The sequence below is a fragment of the Patella vulgata genome, chromosome 1 (genome assembly GCF_932274485.2).
Source record: "Patella vulgata chromosome 1, xgPatVulg1.2, whole genome shotgun sequence".
NCBI lineage: Eukaryota > Metazoa > Mollusca > Gastropoda > Patellidae > Patella > Patella vulgata.
Genome location: NC_065879.2, coordinates 21324946 through 21334285, shown reverse-complemented (window position 1 = coordinate 21334285; position 9340 = coordinate 21324946). Strand labels below are relative to the sequence as shown.

Genomic DNA, 9340 nt, shown 5'->3' with positions numbered 1-9340 from the left:
CAATGCAATGTGACATAATTAACTACAATGTGTAGAAAGTGTGTTGAATTATTATAGAACACGTACTTGTTTGTTTAAAGTCAGCTAGATCAACCGTTGATTTTGAAATATAATGAATATCTATTTCAAGATATACAAATACAAAAGAAAATATGATTATGTCTGTTAAATATGATTTTTTTAATAGAATGTGAATTGAGGTTTATGAAGTCGCGTGGCTGTGACAATAGGTAAAGAGTTATATTTTTAATAGTTAGTGTATATAAGTCTATATGACACATGTTGTTGTGTATCTTTCTGTTCACTGACTCGCTGTATCTACAGATTAACGATATCTACACCTGTACCTTCAGATTAACGATATCTACACCTGTGCCTACGGACACCTGAACAACAATCATGAGATGCTTAATGGTAAGATAGAAACTTATATTTTCAAATGAAATGAAATGGGATTTAACGCCCTTCTTTGATGCTTCATTCGGATATACGTCATACAGTGGGCTACTGAAGACGGGCGTATGCCATGCAGTGAGCTATGACGGCAATTTTGCCATGACAGCAGCGGTACAACCCACTATTACTTTGGATTCCAAATGCCAAGGGTTATTTTTACGTGCACGCCAAACAGTTATAAAAGTTGGGTTAAATAACATATTACCACACTATTTAATCACTTAAAGCGAGAATTTCAAATTTTCTAAGAAAGTCAAAACAATTATTTCTATGTCTTTTGTTCAATAGGTTATCACTATTATACGATCATGGGCATTATTTCCCACCCTTAAAAATCTATGACACAGGAAATAACAACACAATTACCTCCCCTGTTTTGCTATTGACAACATGGGGCAGACATTTCCCAACGTTGGAATTTGAAGTTAAAAATGATATTTTTGCCAATTTCTCAGCTGGCAATAGCGAATTATAGGTTTAATAGGATTATTCTTTAACAAGGTAGGACTGTTTATGGATACCATCTATTTTAATCCTTTATTTTAATACATTTTAAAAATATAACTTGAAAATTTGTAATTGCAACTTTAAAGTTTACAATGAATATTAATACGATAACTTAACAAATGTAGTTTGATTAATATATTTTAATCTACCTGTTGAAAGTTGTAATTTATGTTGCTCATTTATTAAACATGGTGGCAGAACAGCAAGCAGGGAATAACAACGAGTATATTTCAATTTTTATGTTGTAATACATCCCATAAAATTAACCAAATTTCTCCCATGGCCAATTCATTGTACAGTTGCAACCTATGCAATTATGTTACACATATGTGCATATGTACACAAACTAGGTAATTTCGCGGCTAAACATGACTGAGTTTTATTTCAACAATTCGCTTGGGATCTCTTAAAAGTGGGAGGAAACCGGCGAAAACCTACGAGGTTAGACATCGGAACGTTCTCCTTGTCACGTACCACGCCACTTGACTCAATGGCGGACGTTACCCCCCCCCCCCCCCCACACACACACACACACCTTCTTGGATTAATATCCTATAGGTTTAAAATTTATGTTGTGCCATTTCTTACTACCAATACGAGATAAAACATGTCTTTCTCCCTTTACTATTCGGTTTACTGTGTGTCTATCTCAGGTCACCATGTGTATTGTAACAACACGATGTTAGAAATATTTGTAATCTACTAATGTTATTATTGTGTGTGGTTGTTTTTCAGGTCACCGTGTGTATTGTCCTGTGTGCAGTTACATTTGGAGAATCTAAAATAAGAAGCAAGCGGCAAGCAGCTTATGGATATGGTGGATACGGTGCTGTAGATCCTAATGCTCAACAAACAGCTTATGGAATGCCATCTCAATATCCCTCTGCTAATGGGGCTGCGGTAGATCCAGCTCAATATAATGCTTACGGTGCAGCAGCTAATCCAGCAGGTTATGGCAACGCTGCTTATCAACCTGCTTACCAACAAGCAGCAGCTAACCCAGCTTATGGTAATGTTGCTTACCAACAAACAGCAGCCAATCCTGCATATGCTGCTGCTCCAGCTGCCAATCCTGCATATGCTGCTGCTCCAGCTGCCAATCCTGCATATGCTGCTGCTCCAGCTGCCAATCCTGCATTTGCTGCTGCTCTACCTGCCAATCCTGCATATGCTGCTGCTCCAGCTGCCAGTCCTTACGGTTACGCTACTACTCCCTAGAGAAACTGTGCTTGCAACATTTATATACACACTTGTTTTTGTAAATAAGCCGGATTGAAGAGTTGTTCCCATGTTATAAATAAAAATAACAAAACCATTACTCATTATTTATTTTATTTATATGCGGAAATATGTAAGTCTGGGCTTATTATGTCTTCGCCCCGTAAGTCACCAATTGGCTTGCTAACGCGACAAAGTCTAGCGTTTCTAGCGAATTTTCTTTCATATTTGTCGCCACAACCTCAGAGCCACGAACTATAAAACAATGAGGTTATTAGAGGACGAACCCTATCTACATCCAGCCCTTCACAACCTACCGTTTCAGAGATACACTGCCTTTTCCGAAAACCTTCTTGCTGTACCTTTTTCCACTTGGTCCAATTATACGGAAACATGGAGTCAACAATCATGGTTTTGCTGATGACACTCAATTTATCACGAATTTCATTTGTCTGAAACATATCAAAACTAGAGAAATGTCTGGATGATGTTCGTGTGTGGATTTGTCTAAACAAATTAAAACTAAATGATGACAAAACCCACTTCCTTATCAAAAGCCCCCAGACCAAATCACCGAGCCTAAGGGTGATCCCAAAACTACGAATGGATTCTAGTCTCATTCATCCAATTCAAAAAGCGAACAACTCAGATTATGTTATGGATGACTCCCCAAATAAACAATAGTATCCAAAATATGTACTTTAACATGAAACCAATAACAAGTATCCAATATTATTTGAGCAAATCAGTCTGTGTAAAAACTGTTACTTCCTTAGTTATTTCCCATATTGGCTATGCAAATGCTCTTCTAGTCGGAGCACATAAATTCTCTCTGGGTAGGTTGCAAGTCACACAAAATAGCGCCGCTAGACCAGTGATTAAAACACCGAGACGTGAACACATCAGTGACAAACTAAAGGAATTGCATTGACAGCCAGTTAGAGCACGAATTGAATATGAAATACAACTGTATATGAAAGAATCTTCTCCATATCCTCCCCAGCTACATGTGTATATAAAACAGATGTCGCCACAACCTCAGAGCCACGAACTATAAAACATCACTATTTGTACCGAAATATGATAAGCTATGTGGAAAAATAGTGCAATTCTCTGGAATGATCTTCCAAAATAATGCGGGAACTACCTACATTTGCAGAATTGAAATCTGCTTTAAAAACATAACAATTTAATAAGGTGTACTAATGGTGTAATCATTAATATATTCTACAGATACTCTCCACATAAATACAATTTATTATTATTATTAATGCGATAGTGGCTACATTATTTAATGGATCTCTCTCAAATTATGTGTGAAGCCATTTTGGTACTGAGCGGATGAACACTACTGACGCCAAATTATATACGCCTGATGGGACTCCCCCCACGTTAAAGTTTGACCATAACGATTCACAGTTTAGAGTATGTATTGGTACACGTCACCATCTGGTCGGCAAATACCCCACTCATGCTGGTCGGCAAATACCCCGCTCATGCCGTACTAAGACACTTTATACAGTTCATCTAATTTAATAAAGAGATATGTGATATAGGGACTAACATATGGCTCAATTTTATTTCAATAATTCACGTAGGAATCTATAGCTGTAGAAGGAAACATGAGAACCCGGAGAAAACCCACGAGTGTGTACTGACCACACTACTCCTTGTGATGAGAGTATGATAATTCATCGAAATCTCTCGTTTGTTACCATTTAAGGCGATCGAACTTCTAGTCAAATTGAACTGAATGTTGTGGTAATCCCATACATTGATCCTGATCAACGCTGTTATACTCATTTGTAATATCATTTTATCATTTGTATATGTTATTAAATAGTTTGTTGTCTAGGTTTGTCTGATGGAGATATTTATAGTGGATCGTGAATCTGTAAACTGCAATTGATATACGGAGATTGTAACAATCTTTGTCACTTGCAAGCGGAGAATCTAAACCTAGCCACTTGACTCAAAGACAGGCCTTATGATCTAACGCACTCTCGTTAAACCCACAAGACAAACATAATTGGCACAAATAACAACTGGTAACAGAGAGAATGGATATTTTAGTGGGGTGATTTAAACAAGTATGGACCAGTTACTGAGCATGATGTCATCGCAGCCATCTTGGAATAGTAATGTCATATCATAAAACAATGGAGTCTATCAATTGACGCGCAACTGTCCAAGGAACAATCAGGTCACTAACAAGAACAAGACAAATCACAATCGACACTTTGGACGTAGACTCGAAAAATACAAAAAAACTCTTCTAAAAAGAAATATAAACGGTATGAAGAAAACATTGATCTCTTCCGAGTTGTTTTTAAATTCCTTGAATTAACCAAGCGTTTTAAATGAACGTGATAGACTTGTATCTCAGTCAATTTACATGTACAGGAATATATAATTACTATTATAACAAATCAATGATAACTGTGTATTTATTAATAAGGCTTCAAACATGTTATACATTAAACTGAGACCTTCCAGACATTGGTAAAATACGTAACTGATGATTAATTCAAAGTTGGAGCCTAAAAATGATATGATTATGTTATACTTCACTGTAAATAATATTTGTTTATTTTTACCGTAAATTGACTGACAGAAAATTGCCGGTAAATTGACTGTATTTTAACAATGACTTGTAAATTTACACCTACGTGGTAGATTTAGATTTACAAACACTGACTTGTAAATTTACACCTACGTGGTAGATTTAGATTTACAAACAGCATATAAATTTACATTGAGTGTAAAATAACTTGTTCTTGTAAATAGAAAGTGGGGTAAATTTATGTTCACTGTAAATTTACACTGTGGTTGTAAATTTACCTTAAAGTTATCTTACACTCACTGTATATTTACAATGTGGTTGTAAATTTACCTCAAAGTTATTTTACACTTACTATACATTTACGTGGTGTTTGTAAATCTAAATCTACCATTTAGGCGTACATTTACAAATCAGTGTTAAAATACAGTGATTTTATTGGCAACTTTCTGCGGTAAAAATACAATTTTAACTGTATATTTACTTGAAATATACCGTGTATGTGATTGTCCCCATTCTGCTAAGTAGTCCTACTAAAGTGTTGCTGACCTTTCAGCCGAGCATGCAAAAATCATTCAATAATAGAAAGAAATTAAAGAAATGGGGTTTAACGACCCACTGTTCTGCTTCTTACAATGGAACGAGTAGGAGGCATGACACGAAGCAAAATGTCCCACACAACCCTATATATGGCATATCACGGTCTCCATACGCCAGTTAGGTGCATTCAGATTCTGAATAACCTATTTCTCTAAAATAGACTAGTCTGACTGATATAACAGTAAATATTTTGCACAAAATTCGATATGTGGTCGAAGGGGAATAACCGATTTGAACACTATTTGACAGTAAATTTACAATTTGTTGTAAAAATACTATTTCAAATGGAATGTCTGTTAATATACAGCTCACATAATGTAATTCGACACATGGTTGTATTTTTACATAACGTTTTATGTAATCTTACATGTGACCAAAGAGGGAATAACCGATGTGGCCACTATTTGAAAGTTAATTTACAATTTTTGTAAAAATAATAATTCAAATGGCAATTCTGTTAATATACAGCTCACATAATGTAAACAGACATGTGGTTGTTTTTCTACATTAAGTTTAAGTTTTAAATGTAAATTAATAAACTATGTGATATTACAAATCGGAGACTGTATTTTAAGTATACTTATAACTGTAAATATACATATAATTTTAACAGTTTATTAGGGATCTTTTACGCGCACACCAACGTGTATACAGGACCTCAGTGTTTCGTCCCATCCAAACGACTAGACAGCTATCCTTGCCCGGCCCTCCCTCCTGCATCACTGACAAGGGGGAACCACGCCGCAAAATCTGGATGAACTTTCTCGGCCAATGCAGGGATCGAACACCCGACCTCCAGGCTAGCGAGCCAGCGTCTTACCCACTTAGCCACCGTGACCCCCTCATAGGTAGACTATAGTATAGAGGAAAAGAAATAAAGCCTTAACGATAGGTTCCCAGATAAGTATTTATCGGGTGGTTATTTCCAATATAAGTATGGCAATTTTGGTATATATGGAAAGTAGAAATATCCAATCTTACTAGAAAAATAATGGATAGTCGGCAATTAAAGACAACATCGTCTTGTGTATGCGATAAATTCTCCTCCAAGAGAGAGTTAAGTCACGTGACACAAACATGACCTCTTTTGATCGATTTTTTTATAGCCAGGTTATTCCCTGACAATTGCAATGTTTTGAGACGGATTTGAAGCAAAATTATGATAAATTAATTAGTTTGAATATGTTTTTAGTCCAAATTTATCATCAAATCACCCAGTTTGTACCCGGGAATGTATCTTTAAAAGGTCTATCAATGTTAAAGTTCTAAAGAAATGTAGAATTACACGTTTCCTGTAATTGTACACAAATCCCATATTGAAACATGTTTGAATAGTAGAATTATCCATAAAAACAGTTAAAGTACAACATACATGTACTTTTAACCAACATAGTTGTATCAATACCGATTGCATTTAATAAAAATACAGTTCTAACTTGTTAAACAAAACTTTTATTGTTAATTTACAATTTTTTGACAGTAATCCCACGTTACCTCACTACTACAGTAAATTTATAGCATAAAAACATGTAGTGGTATTTTTACAGCGTTATGTTAAAGAAATTACATATTTTTCACTGTAATTTTACATTTAATTTTAATAGTGTTCTAAAAATAATCCATTCATCTTCCTTGCTCCCAGCTTTGAATTTACATGTTTTATCCATACCTTTGGTTTAAATCACACATCATACAGATATATATATTTGTAGTCGTCATATATGTAATGATCATGATTATGGAAACAGTTTTTATAAGCATATTTGCTTGTTACTGTATATTTACTTTTATTTTGTAGCCATATAGTCGTGGCGACATTGTTTTTAAATTTATAGATAAAGAATAGAGAAATAAGATGACTTTATATTTCATTAATTAATATATTTGGCAAATTAATGGTTTAAAATACGTATTTTAGTTTTACAATTTTCAATTTCCATGGTTCCACAATACCAATGTCATAGTGTTAAAATATATAATACACTTAATACAAAATACAGTATAATAGTTATTTTGCACATTACACTTCTCCATTCTGCATTTAGCATTATAGACAAATGCGTAATGAACTTAGCATATTAGAACATATGGGATCTACGACGAAGCTCATTTGCATACGGAAAACAATCCGGACTAGGGGCGGAAATTAATAATTTAGGCGATTAATCTACAAGGTCTGTGAAATCATGCGCTCGGTATGACTAATCCGAGCCTTCGATAAGCCCCCCATTTTTACTTCATACCCCCCCCCCCCTTCTTCATTACAACTTTAATCTTTTTATCGAGGTCCCGTGTATACATTGGCGTTCACGTAAAAGATCCCTTGTCAGTTGGAATTCGATAACAAAGTAGGCCATAGTGACGCTGCCCGGGCATAATTCTCCTTATAGCACAATGTATGGCGCATGCCCCTCTTCATTTGCCCGGTCGAAGTAGGACATTAAACCCCATTTCATTTATTCAAAGTAGGTAAATATAAATGTGAAAGAAAATTATTTAAATATTTGAAAAGAGAAATGGACGTGCTTTTTAGTGGGGAGTAGGCCGTATCGGAGCGGATCAGTAGGATGTTAAACTCAATTTAATTTCATTTCATTCATCGTTTTCCGATGGTCTGTAAATATGAGTACCGCCCCCTTCTACTGACAAGGTCGATCGCGTAAATTATTAATTTCCGTCCTAGTCCGGACTTTTTTTCGTATGCAAATGATCTTCGTCGTAGATCCCATATTATAAGAGAGAGAGAGAGAGAGAAATGGGGTTTAAAGTCCACTCGACACAAACTAGGTCATTTCGGGACTAACATATGGTTTCATTTTATTTATTCTCTTAAAATGAAGAGCATGTAATTCTCTTTTCATTGATGTAGAAATTGTCATCCTTACTCATTTCCAAATATCTTAAAATCACCCAATTATTTTTATGCTCTATGCTCAATTATAATAATATTATATAGTGCTAAAATATGACGTCAGACTTGACATTGTATGGACACCATAAATGTAATATTGACTGCAATAACAGGATAAGCCATGAGACGGCTACTGCAAATGTACAATATAAATATCGAATATCTGCATGGTAGGAACTAGGAGGGATTGATAGGCGGTGTGGAACATGCCCCGTACCCGCGTAACAAAGTCATGGGATGGGGTGGTGGCGTAGTGAGAGTGGGGATAATGTAGCGACAGCGTACGGCATGCTCCAATGAGCGTCGCTCGATCGGCAAGAAATAGACCCCGCGCCCATCAGCACGCTCCAATCAAGGTCTTAATACGCCTTTGGTCTCATTGTGCGCACCGCATTCTGGCCACAATTCTCCTCTCGGCCAAACAGTCGGCGCTACCCTCTCCTAAGTTTTTCCTCATTCACAAATAATAAGGAATGTCATACGCGCTCACCACGCGCATATCCTTCTCCAATATGTCTGAAATTTAATACTAAATTATAGTTCTAAGCTAGCCTTCAGAAAGAATCATGCAATTGACAGAAAACCTGAAAATGTCGTTAAATGAAATGAAATGAAATGGGGTTTAACTTCCTACTGTTCTGCTCCGAACTGGACTAATGGTAGGGTGACCCATGTACTCACAGAAATACAGTCCACCGCTTATAGTTCGAGACTACAACTAAAGCGTGCACATTCGCCGTGCCGAGACCAACTTTCTTACAGTATGATACTATAAATAGCCATGGCACGTGCAATTCTCTACAAATCTATCAACTATTACAGCCGTAAAAAAATGATTGTTGACGATTTTGAATAGAAGTTAAATTAAGCTTCTTTGTTATTACAGCAGATTCAGAAATTACGTTCGTTTCATTTTTTAAATCGCTTTATCATTAACTGTACCGTTAAGAGCGGCATCTTTTGGTTTAGTACAAATAATATCTCTGAATCACTCGGGTTAGGCAGGAACATGATACTAGCAGTAGTTTCATTTTACTTTTACAAGCTTCTTAAAACGATTGTTGAGCTACCTAACGTGCTTATTTCAA

The 9340-nt window shown here is 35.8% G+C and overlaps 1 long non-coding RNA gene across 1 annotated transcript; it reads left to right on the top strand.

Moving 5' to 3' along the window:
- Nucleotides 1-209: 209 nt before the first annotated feature.
- On the top strand, nt 210-2281 carry LOC126816644 (uncharacterized). Its single transcript, XR_007678485.2, has 2 exons — nt 210-414; nt 1699-2281. It is a non-coding gene; the product is annotated as an uncharacterized LOC126816644 (long non-coding RNA).
- Nucleotides 2282-9340: the final 7059 nt, after the last annotated feature.